This window comes from Anser brachyrhynchus (genome assembly GCF_964034855.1).
Source record: "Anser brachyrhynchus genome assembly, chromosome: 20".
In the NCBI taxonomy this organism is placed as follows: Eukaryota; Metazoa; Chordata; class Aves; order Anseriformes; family Anatidae; genus Anser; species Anser brachyrhynchus.
Genome location: NC_137713.1, coordinates 814,952 through 836,974, shown reverse-complemented (window position 1 = coordinate 836,974; position 22,023 = coordinate 814,952). Strand labels below are relative to the sequence as shown.

The 22,023-nt window shown below is 49.0% G+C and overlaps 2 long non-coding RNA genes across 7 annotated transcripts in view; both read right to left on the bottom strand.

Annotated features, from left to right (window-relative positions):
• The window catches only part of LOC308180605, a 193,693-nt gene that overhangs the window by 32,698 nt on the left and 138,972 nt on the right, over window positions 1-22,023 (bottom strand). The window lies entirely within an intron of this gene.
• On the bottom strand, window positions 10,904-21,812 carry LOC308180612. Its single transcript, XR_013941076.1, has 3 exons — window positions 21,719-21,812; window positions 19,948-20,060; window positions 10,904-16,326 (listed from the first exon to the last, which is right to left on the bottom strand). It is a non-coding gene; the product is annotated as an uncharacterized lncRNA (long non-coding RNA).

The window sequence follows — 22,023 nt, the reverse complement described above, 5'->3', positions numbered from 1 at the left end:
GGGACAGCCGCCCTGCCGCGGGGCTGCGGCAAAGCCACAGCACGGGGCGCACACCCGCGGGGCTCCTGAAGGGCGACAACGGCTGCCACCGCTCACGGGGCCGGCGAGCAGGGACTTCTTTTTTGGCCTTATTGCCTGGAAGGCTATTTGAAAATAATTAAAAGATGGAACCTTTTATGTGGTTTATGATGCTTTGATCAAGGTTTTTTTAATTAACCTATCTTGCTTTAAGCTGCTGAGAGTTCATTTCACCCTCGCTGAGGACATCACAACGCACCTGAGGATAACGTGGCTGAGCGGGGGGGCAGCACACACCACACCACTTGGGCAACAGCCAGCAACATCTGGAGAAAGGTAACCCAATAATCCAAATATAAGCACAGTCTCCAGCTCAGGTGTGCTTGGTTTTGAGCTAAACATGAAACAGTTTGCTGTCATTTCAAATAAGGATCAGGAATCAAAAAAATGGAATTCACGTTTTTTAATTAAAAAATATTCTACATCATGTACTCCTTGCTGTCATTTAGACAAAGGATAGTGACTGACAGCTGCGCAGGTGAGCAGACCAGAGCCCTCTGTGAGGAACTGGGATAAGCAGGATTTTAAGTAAGGAAAGAGAAGGAAGAAATGCTGGGACTGACACCACACCGCCTCTTCCCTGCCCGCTGCAGGCGCCCAGGGCTGGAGGCGCGGTGCAGTGAGGAAGACGGGTGGGAGGCAGAGAGGGTGAGGAAAACCAGGGTGGAGAGCTGCAAGAAACAGCTCCAAAGGTTCGCTTTTTCAGTTCACACGCTATCTTCAAGTAATCATACTTCTCCCTCACCATGTCCCTTGATGGAGGAGACACCCAGAGTCCCCACTCCTGCTGCCCCACGAGCTCCTACGGGGAAATGGCTCCATTTGCTCTTGGCCCTGTTTTGGGCTGCAAGAAAACCCAGGAGGGATTGGACTCTTGGCCCACCCCTTTCACGCAATGCCCGAGCCCCTGTTTCGGCACCAGCGATCCTGAAAATCACAAAATGTCGGCAGTCGGAAAGCATCTTGCTCTTTGTTGAGTATGGGGGGAAAATGTTTGAGAAAACCAAACAGACACAGGGGAAGGAGAATTTAAGTCACTTATAACAGGTACTTTCTTAGTGCTTTCCTTGAAGACCTGAATACCTGCGGAAGAAGTGAGGATGAAATAAGAAAAAAGATTTATTGAGTCTCAAAGCCTCCAGTTAAAATTAAATGCGGTGAGAAAAGTGGCTTTCCACATTTAATTGTCTTTTCCACAGTAACTATGTGTCAGTCTCTTCTAAAAGCCTATTAATTCTGTAATTTAGTGCTAGCAAGAGCTTGGAGACAGACAAAACCACCACTGGGTTTTTTTCTTAATTCATTGACTAACTGTCATCAGGCATCAGTGTTAGGGGTGCTTTCTCCTTGAAGACTCCAAATACTAAAAATTAAAAACTTTTTATAGTCTATTTAATAAAAAAAGTGCTGGCACATCAGTTAATAGAGTGGACTCTATGACATTGTATGTTAGGATTTAATTATGGCTAAAAATAACCTGACATGTCAGGAGAGCTACAGCGAAAACACTTTTCCAAGCACAAGGAGGGATTAGCTCAGATGACTTCAGTGGTTAGATGTAATTTATTTGTTTAGCCATAATTTTAGAGTTTATTCTGAAACCAGATAGAGGTGGTAACGGAGTTAGTAACCCAAGGAAGGGTTGGTAGGTATAGAACTTGCTATGCAACCTCAAACTTCAAGTAAACTGCCAAAAAAATCCACATTACTTCAGAGTCTGCAGCAGCAAAGCAACATTCACATTCTTGTCTTTACAAATCGATAGGAAAGATACTCAAATGAACACGTAATCAAAGTCATCTGCACGAGCAATGGCCTCGCTCCTCTGCACCTTCCCGCTGGAGCAGGCGGACAGAGCGAGTGTGGACAGACACGGCGCTGCCGGCTGCACGGGGCAGGCGGGGCGGCTCGCTGCCCCAACCAGGGACCTTAAGCCGTGAACAGAAAGGATCATTTTTTCAAGTCCAGATGTCACCAGAAGGGCCCTGCAGCTCACTCCGGGAGCACAGGCAGCCCACACTGAGCCACCCAGTACCTGGCGGTATCCAAGCCCGCTTCTGAGCAATCAGCGATGTGCAAACGAGAGCCCTGGGTGATTCTGGGTCACTTTGGTGCCTCAAGTAATACCAGCAAGGAACCTGAAGGGTCAGCTTAAACAAGAACTAGCATCAGAAATGAACAGCTCCCTGTGCTGGGGGGGAAGCTTTACTTCCTACACAACTCACCCGTTACAGTTTTTCTTGCATTATTTCAGGTAAATCAGGATGTAATTTCCCTACAACCCTCCTGCAATTTAAGCAGAAGGCAATAGGAATGTTTTTCATTATTTTGCCAGCTGTTTCAGTTTCTCAGGCCTGCTGTAAACTAGAGTAGGTTTTATAGCTGGCAAAATGTGAAATTTAAACAGATTGTTTGCCTATTCTAATGTATTTTAATGAAGTGCCTCATCTCGCTTCTCAAGCAAGGCTTCCACATAATTTAAGTTTTCCCCCAGTCATTTGTCGTTTAGTTCCTCCCAGAAAGGGGCTGCACTACCAAGGGAAATGCCGCTGCTTGTGCTCCGTCTGGTTTCCTGTCCCCGAAGCCCTCGGCAGCAGCCCGGGAGCCGACGCAGACCGAGCTGCGGGAGGATCACCCCGGCTGCTCCAGGGGAGGGGCAGCAGTGACCAGGTTGGGCACACCTGGGCTACGATGGCAATCTCCTACCGCATGGCAAAGCCAAGATTGTACTCTGAGTTCAATATACTGACATCTGCCTGTGGTAATCCTGTCCAGCATGGATAGGAACCAAGGGAAAGCCATCCCATCATGATAGGAAGTGATGGATGAGGCTCCAGGGAGAGCTGCGGGCAAGTCCATGCAGATGTGCAACTTGCAGTGACATTTTCAGGAGTTGCCTTTAAAGAACAAGGAGAAAAAAAATGGAACTGTGTGTATGAAAGATGAAATTGCATCTCTACGGAGGGCCCAAATAAAACCAAGTCGCCAGATAAAAGCCACCACAATATTTTGGAAGAAGATTCTGGTGAAATCCAAGAAGCGTGCATACTGGATTTTACATTCTGCAATTAATTTCATTCCAACAGACCTGTTAAAAACCTAGGAGATACAGAAGGGTATTTACTGTCTAATTTTATACATCCAACTCAGTTGCCTAGATCAAAAGCCCGGGAACACAACACCAACATCTCCCGACACGCAGCCAAGGCAGAGCCAGGGAGTGCAGAACTGAACGTTGCGGTCACCGCTCTTTTTCTGCCTGGGTGTTTCTCACCTCTTCTGCACAGGTGACGTGCCGACCTCAGAACGGGAGGATGCTGTAGCTTCCCACACAGAGTCTGCCCTGACCATTATAGGCATGCAGCGGGGGGTCAGCTGGCCTCTCACGGGGCACGCATGGTCTCACTGTACACTGGCAGTACGTACGCCTTGGCTGCACGATCACTTTGTCCTCTAGTCCCACGTATGCAAATACAGAGATTTCTAAAGTCTGAAAACCGGTCTGGTAATTTGTTCCCCAGTCGTTCTACCAAAAGGACAAAAAAAAAAAAAAATCCCCCCTTAGATTCAAGGTTTCCAAATTCAAGACTGATATTTTTGCCTGTACTTTCTTCCCCGCTTTAAACCACGAGCTCACCTTCCTTCTGGAGAAAATAAACAACTGCATTTCAAACCAGATTCAATGACCAACGTGACATTGTGAAGGACATACCAGCATTTATCATCTCTCCAAATGAGTTGTTAAGCATTTATAGAAACATTTTCTCCCTGGCACAGCTTAAACTAAGTACTTATCTAATTTCCTCTAGAGAAATGTGTTGGAAAAATCACTAAGATAAATCTGTCATCACAAATAGTAATAAACAACCACTCTGGCATAGTTGCTTATTTAGCAAAGTTATTTGAATATTAATGGTTTTTACAGGTATGCCTCCACGGTAAGAATCCATGAGGGTGATAACTCAGAACTAGAGGATTCCCGAGTTTCGATCACAAGGCATAATTTGGGTAAGGTTATTCTAGACAACTGTGTATGTAATAATATACATTACAGTATATACATACAGTGATCGGAGAGCTTTTCCCAGTTTGGACTGGAACTCTTCATTGCATATGTCAAGAGATGCGTCAGAAAGATGAACTCAAACGACAGGAGACTGAAGGACGTCAGGAGCGCGGTTATGAACTTCAGAATATTTTTAGCGAGTGCCACGATATTCCTGCACTCCATGGCCCTCCGGTACCACCTCACCCTTCCTCGCCAACGCACGCTCCTGCCTGAGCTCGGTAGCAACGCCCAGCTCCCGGCCCGGCCTCCTCCTTCAGGGCTCGGGAGGAGCCCGAGAGCTCCACCAGGCGCCAGGGCAGGGCCGGGGAGGCGCAGCCGAGGGGACCCGGTGGGAGCCCCGGCACCGCTGCTCCCCCCAGGAGCAGGGCACCGGGTACCTTTGCTCCCAACACGACCGCCCCCTGAGGCTCCCAGTCTCTGCTATCTAGAGGCAGGTGTAGGAAGTGGTGGTAGAGGTGGGCAGTAAAAAGAATCGGGAGGTATGCAGGAAGGCTCCAGGGACCCAGCTGGCAGGCAGCGTTCATGCAGCACTCTCGGAGGGGAAGAGGTTTATCCCGGAGGTGCAAAGGCTGAGACAGCAGCTAGCACAAACACCCAAACATGATACAGAGGAACCCGCCAAAGACTGCTTTCTGCTGTGGCCTGACCCAGTTCAGCGTTTATTTTTAGTCTCATTTGGTACATAAACAAAGCCCATGAGATCTCTCCACGTACGTGTGCATCTCCTGCGCGTATCTGCGCTACTTTGCTTCCCCCGGCTGAAATCCAGGGCTGGGATGGCAAAGAGGTGAAGTTCCTGCAAGTTTTCTGGCCCTAAGTGGCTGGAGAGTTCAGAAATCCTTTATTAAGAGGAAGCCTGAGGAACAGGCTTGACACTTTTTAAAGACTAAAGACACATCAGCACAGCACTAAGATGATTTCGTAGGAAAACAGGTTTCACTGGTGCCACGGCTTGTCGAACAGCCGCAGTGAGGTACGACATGCTGGGAACGCAAAGGGTCAAAGCCTGCACTTGCTAATCAAAAACAACTTGATTTCCACTTCCATCAAGATGCTGGATCCCACGTCCAGGTGGTATCCACATCTACACATAAGGATGGAGGAATGCTCACTATTTTCACAAAAAAAAACCCTTCTGTTTGCAAACAAACAGCAGAGAATTTCCATCACTGTTTGACAGGTCCGATTCTTCCCTGAAGAAGCTTACAACTCGAGCTGCCCTCCGGAGCACAAGTGCCACACAAGTCCCCAGACGGGTGCCACGTGTGAAGGGCGAGGCGTGGTGCCTAACGCGCTCCTCGGCCTCAGCGCGCCCCGCGCCCTGTCCCCGCTGGGGCAGCAGGGATGTCTCTGGCTTCTTTGATGTTAGCAGCAGGAGACATCACAGCAGCACAGAGATGCTTATTATCCCCTTGGGTTCTTTTATTTGTCATGGATTTCAGCCTGTTGTATAATACACATTTTTCAAGTTAAGCATCAAAACAATGAATACAAACGAGCAAGGAAGTGTTCACTTGCTGGAGGAGGAGAATTACTAAGAGCAACATCATGCAGTATTATAATGCATTTCCTACTACTACACCATTTGTATTAATGTATTAGAGACATCTACAAAGATGAATTGCAGCTTAGTTCAAAGGGAAGAGCGCTCAGATGTCTGTAAAACACTGCAGGCTGCTATCAGCAACCATCTCCTGAAACAACATTTGGATTTTCAGCTCTTTCCTGGCATAAAGAGAAATACTCTCCTACTCCCCCCGTTCCAGCTGTACTGGCTCGCTGGCTGCACGCAGATGCCCCCAGGCACCGGGGAGAGGGACAGCCACTGTCCCCAGCCGGGGGCAGAGCTGGGACCGGCCAGCCACGCTCAGCCACATCACCCCAGTCATCCCCTAGAACAGCTTATTGCATTTCTTGGTCTAAGTGAAGGTTTAACTACCGCATACCAAGTAGATTATATACAGTGCTGTAAGATGCCCTGAGTACCTCTGGCGCAGATGGCTGTGCTAATAGAAATCCTGATCTATTTTAGTTTGATTTGAATCACACAGGTGGCAGAAACGCCTGGAATAAAAGTAGGGATACAACCCCGGAACAGCAAAGGCTGGAACACCCAGGCTATTAGGGTGAAAAAGCTCCCGATAACATCGCTAGGACCAGGAACGCAGGTTAACTCCACCACAGAAACATCGATGCTTTGGGCACCATCACCAGAAGCACTGGAGGTGGCTACTGCAAGGATTTCATCTTCGTGCACGGGCTGAACCCCACGCCCAGGCACTCACCCTGCTCAGTAGCCCCCTCCCAAGCTCGATGACACTCACAGGACCCAGGGCCGAGACAGCTCTCGACCACTTCAGTCCTTGCTCCAGCCCTGGAGTCAGCCAGGCACAAGAGGAAGCCACAGCACAGCTGCTTGCCCCAGCACCAGCCACCAAACACCGAGCTCCGCGTGGACCGACCACAAGCCCTGCATGAAACGCTCAGGCTGCCAGAGCCCGGCCCCGCCAGCCAACCCCTGCAGCAGTGCTGGGCTCAGAGCTGGGAGAAGAGCCTGGTTTTGTGGACAGTATATGGCCAGCACCGGGGAACTGGCGCGAGATTGAACCTTGGGAATTCAGAGTCCCCAAGACATTCAACCCCCACATGCCCTATCAATAAATTTATGAATAGGCCACAAGCTTATGGTAAGAAAACACGGAGCACTAACCTTGTTAATATTTGTTCTCTTGCAAACTGCACAGGTGCCAAAAAGTCAGAAAGAAAACGGCACTGCTGTGCTTTTGTTCCCAAAACGCTCGTTTTAACAGTGACTCTGAGCAGACCTGGGATTTAAGCCCTCAGGAGAAGGGAACACAGTCATCAGCTTCCTGGCACAAGATTATACTGACTTGTAACTCCAAAACCAAAGAGAACCAGCAAGAACTGGATTTACACTGCTTTAGGTTTGAGAACACAACTCTAGAAGTAACAAAAAACTGGAGACATTACTCAGAAAAAAAGGGAAGGGGGGGAAAATCTCTTTATGCTAATTTGATGAGTTTTCTTCAAATGCTGAAGGCCAGGAAGAAATCAACAACACACTTGGAACACAGTGCTCCCACCTGCAGGCCATTTACTAGGATCTTCAATCTAAGCAGAAGCAAAATAATATCTGAGGATCCCGACTGACAGGAGAGTCCAACAGAAAGCATCGCTGTGCTCGCAGAAGGCACCTGCCTACCAGCAGAGGCAGGCAGAAACCTGTAAGCAGCTGCAAAGCATCACCCTCTCCCTGCACCAGTCTCCTTGCTAACTCAAAAGTTCACAAAAACCCAGCGCTATTTTAAAGTCATTAAAGATGATCTAATATCACAAACATATCAACTTACCTCAGAAGTAAAATCAACGTAAAGTCAGTGCGTCTTCCAAGATTCCTGCTTTCTGAAACCTGGACAGAGCCTCCCCCAGTTGCTGGCAGCCCACCGGAGAGCAGAGGGGCAGGATCCGAAGCCCCACCTTCTCCTCTGCTTTCAGCTGGGGGTATCTGCACCAGGTGCTCTGCGTTTTGCACTGTGTTCTTCCTACTCGGATCAGCTATACATTGGCGGTCTGCTGACTGCTTAATTAGCTTAAATGGAGTTTGAAATTTTTGGTACTTGGCTAACATAGACTGGACTCCTACCCTTTGAGGATGCCATGCTGATTTGCACTCTTCTCTGCTTCTGGCTCGTCATTCCTCACCCTTCATCAGTGTAATTAGTACTGCAAACGAGCACTGCACCACAGGTGTGCAGGCCTTCCCTCCCTCCCGTGCTTCTGCGTGGCTGAAAGTACGCTTCTTATCTATTTGCTTTCCACAGTAGGCGTGCATTCCTTTACAGCACTACGACCTCACACCTGGGAGCTAAAACCCTCAGAACACGGCACCTGCACCAAACAGGAGCGATGTGCGTGCTGCCCAGTTCGATGCGCGTCGGGAACCGCTCGCCCCACGCCGCGCTTCACTCCCTCTCGCCAGAAAGAAGAAAGGAAAAGAAGAGGACCCAAGCGTGGCGTTCCCCTTCCGGCGCCTCGCCGTGCCAGGGTTTCTCTGTGGTGCACTGGGACCACCAGCGAAGCAGCGGGGGGTGGCCGTGGGGGAGCCCAAGGCCGATGCAGCTGGGGCGCGTGGTGCGGAGCCTGGGGACGTGACGGCTCGCCGAGCCCGCTCGCAGGCAGCCCAGTGGCCACGGCATCGGCTACGGGGCCCTGCGGCTACCCGGCAGCTCACTCACAAGGAACACATCCCTATTTCACACAGAGGCAGGGAACTCCGGAAAACCTGCCCAGCGAGCAACGTCACTTTTGAAGAAATAGCTAAGAAGTTAACTGATTTCTAAGCTAAAAAGAAATTAACAGAGGGACAGAAAAAGACAGCAGCCAAGACATCAGGGCCCGGAGTTTCAAGGGTGGCCTTCTCCTTTGCGAATGCTAGTTGCGTTTGCACCTCACATCAAAGCGGCTTTCGGTGTTGCGCAGGTTCTGAAGGAGCAGAGAGCAGAAGTTACAGCCGCCGGTGCTGACTGCAACCTGCAGCAACTGCAGGGCTCTCTGCAGCCCTTGGGTGGCAGAAATGTCGGGGCACAGCCAGTGCTGCAACGCGCCAGCAGAGCTTCCTTCACGGGAGCAGCCTCAGCACCAACGCTGCACACCCAAGGGCTGTGCCGTTCCGTTATTCACAGGCGGAGTTGCACATCAGCTGTGATCCTCTTGTTCTCCAGATCCATTTTCCTTTATGTGAACACATAACTCACTTTACTGTGGTTTTGAATTGCCTCTTCATATTGCTGTGAGATGCTCTGCGTCAGAGGGGGGAGCGCCCGCTGGGAGGGAAGGTGAGTTTCGGGCAGCATGCTCAGCGTACGCTGCAAAACTGGATGCTTCTTGTTGGTACCCAGGAGGCAGAGACCTTTTGTAGTTGGACTGGGCGCTCTTCTCGAGGAGGGCTTCCAGCCTACTGTCGTCCCCAACAGCACCCGGTCCCTGCACCTGGGAGGGACCCTGCCAGCCCCAGCCCCGGGGAATGCAGCACGCAGAGCACCTGCAAGAGCTATGCAAAAAAACACTTTTTTTGGTCGACATTATTACTTAGAGTTCTCCTGTATTATGAACACACATAAAACACACAGTAAAAAGTATCCAAGTGGATATAATAAAACTGAATTTAATGACACACACCATTGAATCTAAGCACCTTTTAAATTCTCTGGCTCAACATACAACAAACAAGTCTTGCAATTTGTGAACATTTGTTAAAATCAGTTAATGATACTTCATTCTTAGTGTGTGAAAACAATATAGCAGACCCATATCCCTAAAATCCCAGGACAGGACTAATGACTGACATCATCATAAACTCTGGGTTGTTGAATGAGGTTTTTTTTGTTTGTTTATTTTACTGCACCAGACTTTTTAGTCATAATAAATAAATAAAGATATATGTATTTCTTTTACTGCTTGCTGTAGGATATGGACAGCAATAACGGCTGAGAATAAAACTGCTGCTTTCCATTTCTAGCTGCTGGTCACACAGAGGACAAACGTCTCTGCTAGAATTAACCCTTTCAGCTCATCCAATTAAGGTTTTTGTTTCAGAACTGTGTCCTAATTGCTGTATGTTCTGCTGTCCCACATGCTGCAGTCCAGCTTGGTACAGCAATCATTTGAAATTAAAGTTATATGCTGCAGCTTCTGTCCACCTCCACCCTCAGCTTAGCTCCCGCTAAGCTGCAATTACCACTTCTCAGGGAGCAACTTGTGACAGGTACTCACCTCCGATCCGCCCCGAGCACACAGCTCACAGGGCGCCTCGTTACCTCTGACTGCAGAAAGGTAGGTCAGGAAACTGGCAAAACGATGAATTCAATGCTCGCTTTCCAGGAATTTTAGCAAAATGATATCCTTGCTTGGTTTTCAGAACGATCCATACAAATGATTAGAGCATTTTATGCTGAGTATAGAAATGTATTCCTTTTTGAAAAATCAAGCATCTTAAAATCTTTGTAATTCTGACAACTACGGGTCTTCGTTTTGTTAATAAACTGTTTAGTCTTACTGTTTTTCTCTCTGTAAGAGGGAACATAACCTTCCCACCCAACAGGGTTGTCTGAATCGTATTTCTTAGTGCCCAATACTAATATTCCCTAAGGCAATGGAAATCCTTAATTTTGCAAGGCACTCTACTACTTCTGCATGCTACCTGATCAAAACCACTGCATTTAAAGTTCTCTGTAATGGCTGAAGGTTACATAATTCCACATTACTACAGGGAAAATGTGTGTAGTCTTCTAAATGCGCAATGTTCATCTTTTAATGGGATCTAAGGAATTGTGTATATGACGTCTGCCCCTCAGAAACATCTCGTTAATCACAAGATTTGGAGTTTACCAGCAGTGCTGGAACCAACAAGCAGGTCTTGGGCAGCAGGACCACGGGACCACACGACTCATTCACAGCCCTGCTCCAACTCAGAAGCGAATGCATCATTTTATGAAATGCCATTTCAAATCAGCACCGATCCTCTATGTAGATAAACAGCAACAAAAACACAGTGGTAAAGCAGAGGTCACCAAATGCAATGAGATATCTGGGAGAGATGAGTCAGATGAGCAATTTTCTGGACATTGTTTACAAATACAGCCAATTTTCATTCAGTTTTGAATGAACTTGTTTTTCCTATATTCCCCCCCCCCCCCCCCCCCCCCAAGCACAATCATCCCTTCTTATCTTCTTCCATCTCTCCCTGGCATATGGCGTTTTCATCTTGCTAATAGGATTACATTTTCCCCTGCCAGGCTGTACCAATCACAGAATTTTGTTCCAGACTTTCACTGCTTCTATCACAACCTTGCTGCTATTAGCAAATGTCAGCCCTGTAGCACGAAGGTGTGGGGAAGAAAAAAAAATAAAAAAGAAAACGAGAGAGGGGAAAAAGAAAAGAAAAATAAAAAAAGGGAGAGGAGTGTTAGTGGCAGCTGTGGAAAATCCCAGGGCGGATGGTGGAGCCCAGGGGCTGGGGCACGAGCAGCCGCAGCGCCGCCTGCAGCAGCCGGAGCCTGGGCACGAGCACGGGGGCTTGGCACAGCCGCGGGCACATCCTGCCCTTCCTGCCACCGGGAACCTGCAGCAAGCGCGGCAGGAGGCCAGGCACCGAACAGGGGTTTCCCGGACGTTTCACGCTCGTGAAGAAAAGAGAAAAATAGCTCGATTATTTCTTAGGGCAGCGCCTCAGGCCTACGAGGGGCAGGAGAATCCAGCTGCCCCGTGGGTAGCTGCGCCCTGCCTGCCACGACGGGCTCAACCCGTGGGCCGGCGCCAGGCAGCACCACCTGCGGCGGGGCTGGGGTACGAACGCAGGCGTGCCCGCCCTTCCCTGCACATCTTGCAGGAAGAATTAATTAGTTCAGATGATAAAGCACGATGGGGAAGGAGAATCAAGGTTAATAACAGATATTAATAAAGTATCAGCAAGGAAAAATGACTAGTTGTGTCCCAGCTAAGCCATTTCCATGAGCATAATATGTCCCTGTCTTACTAAGTGGTTATTTCTTGATAGATCAGGAGGGGGAAATAACAGATGAAATAATGCTGCAAGATCTCAGCTATATGTGGAAGCCCTGCTTGATGCTCTGCTAGGAACAAACCTGGTGCCACAAAAGGAGCAAATGTGGTGGCTGCGAGCACTAATTAGCCTGGAAGCTGTTACTGAAATGTGTTTCGAGGGGGATTCCAGCCTGGTGCAACGCTGCCTGCAGTAATAGAGAGAGCAATCTGCAAGCAATTATCTTTCCTCTGTTGGCACTGGGTAGCCATCTTCATCGCTCACATGCCTGCGCTTGGAGAGACCAGTCCTACGGGAAGAGGAGGCAAGCGGCATAACCTCCCCGGGGCTGTGGATGTGGGACCTCCCGGCAGAGCAGCGCTGCGCTGAGCTGCATTTTGTGGTACCCCCTGGACCTCGGCACCCCCTGCGCACAGACAGGAGGCAAGAGCGATGCCCTGCCACAGCAAGGGCAGGGGTCTGACCCAGGCTGAAGGGGCAGGGGCACCGTGAAACCTGCTGCAAACCCTGCGCAGATCCCAGCCCGGCCTTTGCTCAAGTACCTCTGAGATGACTGTAAAAAACACCGCACTTAAAATGTAACCTTAAATAGAACATAAGCTATAATGAATAATATATGTAGGCAGGAAGACCTTCCCTCGGCACACAAGACGTAAGCCCATTCTCAATTCCATTCACTCACACCGTGCTTTATTTCTAAGGAACAGGTTTGCAGAGTGGGGAAATAGGGACATGCCAGCAGACTGTCCGTTGTCGTCCTGTCTCAAAATGTGACCCACATTTTCCTTCCATTGTTCCTAAATATTGCACTTTATCATTCCCATTAAGTTTCCCATTAAGTGTTCCCACTGGAAGTGAGGTGAGGGAGGCACGCTAGTTTATTTGTAGTTTCACCACCCAACTAATGACTTGCCCACAAGCTATGAAGCAGTTAGAGAAGCACTACAGGCACATGCTTTAATGGGTGTGCAGAAAATAACACTTTACCTTTGACTACTGTCAAATATCCTCACCTGGTCTAAGATCTGAAGGGCAGTAATAAAAAGAACAACAATAAAAATGCAAAGTCCATTCAAAGGTGCACAAAACTCATTTTTCCTCCACTTACATCATCAGAAGGGAAATGGAAATTCATCTCTCCTGTCTCACTCTCCCAGAAAAAGAGGAAAACGTTAATCCAGAACTTTTTTTTTTTTTCTAGAAAAAGTCCCCAGGAGCAGGTTTGAGCAGACAGCGAGAGCACAGCATTCACATGCACTTCACACAGCCTGAACTGATTGCTTCTGTTTCAAAAAAATGAAGCATTCTTTTTAAAAACATGAATCCCTCCCCAACACAAAGAAAACAAGAATCTGCTGTGTTCCATGATTTGTATTGATTTATGTCACTCAAAAAATCTCTCACCGTACAGTCTTTTAATAACTTAGCAGTGAAGTGAAAAGATGCTTTCATGCTGCTAAAGGAAGGTTAACGTATTATGAAAAAGAGTGTATTTGCATTTAATGAGTGATTTGTAAAAGCTCTGCTGGATTTCTTGAAGGCTGCTTCTAGAAAGTTGACTCCTGTACAGAGAGAAGTTACCTCTCAAAAATGAGCGTGCGTAACGCAGCCCTGTTGGGCTGGCTATAGGGAGCCCGGTCTCCTGATCGCTGCTCCCTCCTCCGGCCCCCAAAGCACCCGACTCTTCCACAGCACGCCCATGGCCGTGCTCCCGGCCTGAGGAGGTTCAGCGCTGCTGCAGGGGGCACGAGGGCGCAGGACGCGCGGAGCCGAGGGTCGGCGGCACGGCCACAGCCGCCGCTGTGCAGGGCTGCCGGGGCACCGCTGCGTGAGGACCAACCCATCCCTGAAAGAAGGTGCCAAAGGAAGGGGTGCCCAGAACCACCGAGCAGCCCGGGTTGGCAGGGACCTCAAAGCCCACCCGGCTCCGAAGCCCTGGCGTGGGCAGGGACGCCGCAGCAGCGCGGGGCCGGCGCTCCGTCCTTCTGCCTTAGCGGGCGCTTCAACTCCGAGCGCTCCTGTGTAGCTCCGATACGTTATTTTTTTGCCTAACTGAATAATGGTACGTTTTTATTTTTCCTCTGTGATAGATTCTTTGTGGGAGCTGTGCTGCCGCGTGGACAGATGGCCTGGCCCTGCCGTGACTCACTGCGGGGGAGCACGGCTCGGGGGGGAGGCAAGGGGGGGCTCTGCGTCGTCACCCCACGCTCGGCAGCCCTGCCGTCGCCCATTGCTCGTATTTCAGCTCCCTAACCATCAACAGCCTCTGACTAACGCTTGGCAGACAAGGGGTAAGATTTCCACGGTGATATATGCTCCCATTCTTATCTTTTGATATCTGGAAGTAGAGAGTTTCAGCGAAAAAGGGCTTTACGCTAAGATGACCATAAATCTCAATGTGTTTACAACAGAAGACTGACCAGAAGAGTTTATTAAATCTATAAAGGATTTGATGTATATCAAACTGTTACATAAAGTCAATACTTTGGAAAGAACTAGACAATAAATACTCTACAAGAGGCAATATTTCTATCACAGAGAAAGCAATCACATAAAGATTAGGAGACCAATTTCAATACTGAATGTCAGTCTGCTGTAAGAAGACATTTATTGTTTTTCTGAGTTATCACGGAGGAGCAAGATAAGCTATAACAATATTCTGAGCCAAGCTAATCACACTATCAAAGTTTGAAATACTCTTTCACCTTTTAAAAATCACTTTTCTACTTTGCAAATAAAAAGAACAACCTCTCGCAGGGGCAAGGGGAGAGAGGGAAGGAGATTTATTACGGCAGGTGTTGGGAAATGTCTGCAAACGCAACCGGGCCTCAGCTATTCACACATTTCGACATTGCTCTGTGGGTGTCAGCCTGGAGCCACTGCGATCAGAGGGGCAGAAGAGCCGAGGGCAGGCGCTGAGTGGAGGAGCCCACCCGGCGGTGCACCAGCGCTGCCCTAAACACTCACACGGCTCCAGCAAACCAAAGCACGGCTTTGCTACAAAGCCGGCCTCAGCAAAGGGTTTGGGAATTCATTTTTCTGACAGATCACTGAAAAGCTGTGACAAAAATATCAATATTCTCCATGGAAAAATGCTTCTGGTTTTATTTCTTCCCCGATAAACAGAATTTTCCTTTAATAACTCAGATTAAAAAAGAAAATCTTAACCAGTTCAATTTGAAAGAGACATCAAGAATAGATGCTGCTGGGGAAGAGGGCTCTTTTTCAAGTATTGACCAAGTAATATTTCAAGGCCAGCTGCCTTCCCCATGCTTCTTCCCTGTTTTTCAGTGCTGCGAGGCGCTGCCTCCCACAGCTGCAGCCTCCTCTGCCCCACGTGTGCCAGCCCCGCGCTGCCCCCAGCCCCAGCCCCAGCCCACGCTGCTGCACACGGGGCTGGCTCGCAGCACGATGCCGGGCCCTGACTTCCCCTTGAACAAGGCTTCTGCAGCTACCGGTGTCCATAGGAGACACCCGTGAGGAGCGAGATGTGCAGAACAGGATCAGCACTTGCAATGCGATCCTTATGTCGGGGGCGGCTGCATCGCTGCGGTGCGGCACTTGCACAGCCGCAGGCGTGCTGCAGCTCCGACCCTCAGCCCTGGGCAGCGCCGTGCTCGGCCTCCTGCCCGCAGCAGCGGAGGAGGACGGCGCTGTCCAGCCTTGCGGCACCCTTCAGGAAACGCAAACTGAAACCTGGGAGGTGCTCAGCCACCGTGGTGGAATCGGTTGTATGAGCAGCATAAAAACAAGCGTGGACTCCGGCACGGAAACTGCAAGGGTCATTGGCCATGTTGACAGAATGAGTTTTGAAAGTCTGGCTTTGTTTGTCTGTAGCAAAACTGCAAATTTGAACAACAAAATGGGAGCTTAGAAGTCTGTTTTCTATTTTTGCACATGATACATTTCACCCACTGACATTCCAATGATCAGCAAAGAACACAGCAAACAGTTTATGTTCTGCGTACAAGCAGAACGATAAGCCCTTTACAGGAAAGATTAGATGACAGTCTAAGTGAACATGGCTATTAATAATGAACCCCAGTCCAGAGGGGAATCGTAAATTATACTTATCATCTTTCACTTGTATCCCTGGAAATATGGATCTAACAGATTGTCTTGCACAGAGAAGAAAGGAAATGACATGAAACAGTTGCTCATTATTATCAGGGGCTAAAACACAATGAAATTAATTTAATTATGAGTAATTTTAACATTGCTATACCAGATGCAGCAATGCTGTAACGTTGCATTCAAGAGGGCAAGAGATACATGTAGTACTAAACATGTTTTTCAGACAAAAATATACTCATTTTTTCATTCAGAGGATCCACGTAGAGCTGCTCAGAGGACAACATTTTGAAGAAAAAGTGAAGTACATGGGTGCTAGCAACTCTTCAATACAGACAAAAGGCGGTCAGAGTAGTTGATTTAAAAAAATAAACAAAAAAGCACTTTTGTGCTAAATGTAAAAATCTGTGTTCTTCCCATCTGCCGCAGACCTTTCCAGGTACCCTTCCACCAGCTCTCTTTAAGGAATAAACCTTCCACATTGAGGGATCCAAATAAAATGCTGTCTGGGATGAAAGAGACGAGTCTGGAGCAGGAGGAATTTTAGAAAGCACAGAGGAGAGTTATCCAGCAAAAACCCAAGTCTCCTTGGCTGGAACTCCCTACTTGTACAGACTGATCAAAAAGGGGACATCAAGTCTGTGTCAGCACATGAAACACATCCCAAAATATTTTGTAAATCCTTTTTTTTGACATTGAGATGGACTGTAAGACAGAATGGCACCAGAACATGATGTACTGAAACACTGTCTGCTTGATGGATCGCTAGGGTGTGTGACATCCTGAGACAAATGATCTCCATCTCCTGGCTGCAGATTAATTTTCTAGGTCATTTAATAAATTATAGGAAAAAAGGTATCCGAGGGACAAACAGCTAGAATGGACTTACAGTGACATGATACCTCTCCCTGAAATTTTTTTGTTGGATTAATGAGAGTAGATGGCTCCTCCTCTGCCTCTTTTTGCAAGGTGATCACAAGTCCATGAAGACATTTTATCTTGCTTTGCACAGGGAAATCGGGGTCGATACGGAAGAATCAAGCCTCCCAGGCAGGGTGTGACCATGGTCTGAACTCCTCTTTAAGGATGCAGAACTCATCCTTATGCTAATTCCCACTGGAGCCGCAGTGAAGTGCATCGCTCGGCCTGGCACAGCACCGAGCCCCGAGCCCACCGCGGCAGCAGACCGGGAGCTCCGCCGGGGCGCTCCTGCCCAACGCGCGGAGCTGCGGGAGGAAGGGAGCCGGGCAAGGCTCCAGCGGAGCTCTGCCACACTGTGCCTGTGCCCCTGGCGCAGCTCCAGGTATATGGTACTGAAACAACACCTAGGGATGGAGGGGTGGTGCACCTGCATCTCTGCAGCGAGGGAGAGAGAAAGGCAGAACCTGCTGGGGGCACTGAGAAGTCCCCCGGCCTGGTGACTGTCCTGGTCCTTTGTCTCTGGGCTTGGTTCCCCGCCTGTTGCGCCACCAGATGCATGACTGGGACTAAATTTGTTAACAGCTTTTGCACAGAGTAAACTGACAGGAGGATTTACAAACCATAGATGGATGCATCCAACCTCCTAAACCAGCCTGGCTCTGACGTGGTTTGACTTCTGCCATCTCTACGCAGTACCGCTTTCTCATGCCCATGCCCGGACTAAAGCTGCTGCTTATTTTTAGAATTGAAGAACAAAAACAAACAAACAAACAAAACATGTTTGAGGGAAAAGAAAGCAAAAATTGCCTCTGCTTTTAAGCAGGACAGTTGGTGCTCCCATGCGGGTACCACAGGGAAAGGAAAAAAAAAGTCTTTAAAGTTAACTGTAAGCCCACAGGACTGGCATATGAATAAAAGCAAGTAGCATGAATTGGCTAAAATTCATTTTTGTACTTTTCATGGACAGGCTACAGAAGCATTATTATTAGCAAACCCCTATGAAAATCAAGTAATACCTTCCCTCTGTCCCCTCCTTTTTTTATACAGTATCCTGGATTAATTTATAACACTAATCAGAAAACAATTCATCCCCTCATGGTTTGATGTAAAGAACTGCAGACTATTTCATACAGTGCAGGAAATGCACCACTGCTGATAGGCACTGCTGAACTGTACCTCTTCTAGGGAGACTTCTGAAGGGCTTTTGAGCATCTCTTGTCTTTGCCAGCAGTGGCAAAAAGAGCACATGGGAAGACAACCCTACTAGGATGAGCAGTTGCCTCCAAAAGCCTCAGACTCTGTGAATGAATTCCAAGGGAGATGTGCTGACAAATAATGCGCCAGGGCCCGCAGAGATACCTGCACATCATGCACCGCCCAGGATGCTGCGTGGTATCAGCCTTGTGGCATTACGAACAGAAAAGGAAGAGAGCAATGTGGCACATGAATTTGCTTCCAGATTGGCTGCAATTTTTAACAACAGAGGGTAGAGCTTAAAAAAAAAAGGCTGAAAGTTGGGTCTGGTCATTACCTTTGGCTCCCCTAAGTGTGCCCTCTGCAAGGCTAGTCTGTGAAATGTTTTTGTTTGTTTCATTTTGCTTTTTTTGTTTTGTTTGTTTGTTTGATTGGATGCTTCACCCAAAATCAAGAGCTGAGCTGCAGAATCCATTTAGAAAGGTTAAGTGGTGCAGATGAAGTGCAGACTTCAAGTCTGGGCTTTAAAGGGCCTGAAAATTCATTTGAAAAGACGGTAAGTTAATTTTGCATAGCCGATTTCTTCACTAAACTCTGTATTTTTCCCTTGCCCCATTAAGAATAGAGAGCAGCTCTCAAGAAGTCAATCTCACAGGCTAATCAAACCTGTTCTCTCTAATTGAAGTTAATCATAGGAAACTGGTCAGAGGAAGACGGACCCAGTGAACGATGCCGTGCCAGAGTGGCCAATTAACACCGGGTCGGTCCCGTGACCGCGGCGCTGCAGGAGGAGCACGTGGAGGCCCTGAATGCAGCCCCAGGTCCCTGCAGGCCGCAGCGCCGAGCCGTCCCGGCCCTGCGGTGTCATTAAAGGCAGCTCTGCTAATTCGGCTTCTCGGCCTGACAGCACCACGCCTGCTTCCTGGATCAGCAGCAGCCACCGACCTCCTGGGTGGGAAGCCTGCCCCCCCCCACGCCTGCACCCCGCGGGGCACTCCCCGGCCCCTGCCTGCAGCTCTGCCCCGCGGCAAGCGCGCGCTCTCCGCACCGCGGCTTGTTTTCCCTGGGATGCTCTTGCTCCTAGAGAAGGAACGTGCTGCTTCTGGCCAGGCTGACGGGTCACCGTACCCTGCTGCGGCTCCCAGTGGGAAAAAAGGCAGAAACCGGAACCCGCCGCACCGCTGGCACGTTCGCAGTTGCTGCCAAAGGACTTGAGATCTTATGGACACGGAAAGCGGAAGGCGTGGTAAGGACAGCGCTGAGACTCCTTCCACGCACTGCCTTCTGCAGCCCAGCCTCTGCAAGCCCAACGCCATCGGCGCAACCCTGTCCCCGCCGCGCTGCCTGCGCCGGGGACGTGCCCTGCCTGGCACCCACCCAGGACACGCTGCAGCAGCCAGGCTTGGCAAAGGGAGAAGTGCCGCTGCTTCATCTGCACTCCTCAGAACCGTTCTGTTTCTGATGGAGCAATAACCCAAACTTACGGGGTTGGAGAAGTTTGGTTTCTGAGGGAATTTGACAGCAGCTTTGCTAGTTTACGGTAGAAAAGAAAAGACACTTAAGGGGATTTTGTTTGTCACTTGAAAATTAGCCTAGAGGAAAGAGAATCTTCAATTCAAATTTAATTAAAAACTGATGAACCAAAAGCCTTGCGGTGGCTCTGTGAATTCCTATTCTTACAGCATAAGAACATGGCACTGATAAGCAGCAAAGAGGAAAATAAAGACAAGATTAAAAACTAAAACCCAAACAAAAATGGGCTGAACCGATCTCCACTGCAATCCAGCGGCAGCGGCCTGGCACCGGAGCAGTCTGCCCCAGCACTTACACAGGAGTGGCGGAGGAATACGTGGGAACCTCCCAGCATGGTAAAGGGCTGAAGCCCCACACAGACACCGCAACCCTGGGAAAACACAGCTCAAAACTTTGGCTCCTGGTCAATCGCTGTGGCAGTGGCTGCACTTACTATGAGTCAGTAGCACTCATACTCTGGCCCTTCTCTTCTACGTAAATGTACTGAAATAATACTTACAGGCTTCTACTCCGTGTGCATAAGCAGACTTTTCTTCCCTCGTTTTAACTTGGAGTATGTATGCTTCAAGCCAGGTGCTTCAGTTTTGCTCGTTCAGCCGAGATGTCCAACGCCTAAAACACAGCAAAGTTTGCACTGTTTGCTCTAGGTGACCCTGCTTGGCAGGGGGTGGAACAGGTGATCTCCAGAGGTCCCTTCCGACCTCAGCCATTCTGTGATTCTGTTTATCGGGCATCAGTTTTGACAAAGGAACCTATTTTGCCTTCCTGCCTTTTCCTTTGCCTTGCCTTACCCAGGCACAAAGCGCCAGTGCCCGTCCTGGCCATGCCTGGGCTGTGCTCAGCTGACACACTCAGAAGTCCATTTGAACCCGCCTACAGACAGCGCAGCCCTAGCGCACTTGTACATGCACACTCACGAAGCAAGCCAAGCCTGTGTATTTATGCACAACTAGGGCGATTCTTGTCACCTACAGTATTAGAGAATGCTTATAAATAGCTAATAAAGCCACAAATGAATAACTGTGTCTAATGCTTCTTTGTAAGAGACGATTTGCCAAGTCTCCAGTGGTAACAACATACAGTGGGCACCTAAAACAACAAGCCAGGGCTGCTCTGTATTTCCAAATAAGAAATGGATATCTAATATCTTCATTTTCTGAAATTAATCAATTTCTGGAAACAAGCGTTAAAATCAAGAGCTAATTTATGTTTAAAGAATGAGCTGCCTCATGTTTGAAGAGGCCTATAAGATCCACCACAAATATGATAAGCTAATGCAAAAAAGCAATTCATTACACTGATAGGTTTCCCCTGGCAGGGCTTTTTTGTTTGTTTCTTCAGGAAATGACCTTTCCACTCCTGCTTGAGTAGCTTCTTCACAGTATTTGGACTTGGAAATAAATTGCCCTTAGTTCTCTATTACTTTGCTGCTGACAGCTGTGAAGGTTCATGCAATGAAGAGCCTGGGTATCAAACAATATCATCTGCTCTCTCTGCGCTCCCCCCATGCCAAGGATGCACACAGATGTGCCTGATCTTCAAAGGCTCTTCCCAGTCCACTCTCACTGCCTCTCGCACCCCTCTTTTACAAGTGGTGGCACAGAGCAAACCCATTTCCCCCAGCTACTGCATTTTTCTTTCCATGATTATCTCCTTTAAAAAGGCACGAGTTGAAAATGAGATGCAGAGCCAGCGGCCTCTTTTGAGCTATGGTTATTAGCTATGTCTAGGATGAAAGTGGTATGACTCCCTAGATAAATACATAGTTCATTAAAAGTGTCCTGGATCACTATATTCTACTGATCAAAAGCCTAAATCACGCAGTTAGCGACATTAAGGAGCTGTACTATGATTTGAGCTACACCAGAACGAAACCCCGCGTGACAACAAGCAAGGAAGCGCAGGCGTTACTGCTGGGAAGCAGTTACTGGAACCAGGCACGGGCATGGGCTCTGACCACCGGCACACACCTCTGAAGGCTCAATTTGACTCTCAGTTTTTAATAGCCGAAGCAATTTACACTGCTTCAGAACGGCAGTCTGCGTGTGAGACTGCGTGTGAGACTGCGTGAGGTACGTGGAGAGAGCTCACAGTTCCTTTGCAGAAGTGCGTTTTGTTAGGCTGTTCTCATTTGGGTTTTAAATAGGCATGCAAACTTAACTAGCACCACGCGACTTCAAAAGCTTTGTAAAAACCACGGCTAGCACGCGTTTCAAGCAGTAGCTTTGTCCAGCGCTACGAATTGGGAAACACAACTTTGCGTCACGAACCTTAAATGCTTCAAGACTGTGCTGAGAAACGCGGGCTGGGAGGGGGCAGCAGAGGAAGCGGCGCGAGGCAGCCGAGCAGCAGCCGCCACCGCCGGGCACGGGGCTGGTGCCGACCCGCAGCGCGGCCCCGCTGCGCCGCCTCCCGCAGCTCTCCCGGCCCCGGCCCCGGCCCCGGCCCCGGCCCCGGCCCCGCGGCAGGCTCCGTCCGCCCGCGGCGCGGCCAGGCGCTGCTGCGCTGCCCTCCGCGGAGCTGCTCCCAGCCCGGTGGGCTGCGGCTGCGCTTCGCAGGGGGGCACGCTCCGGAA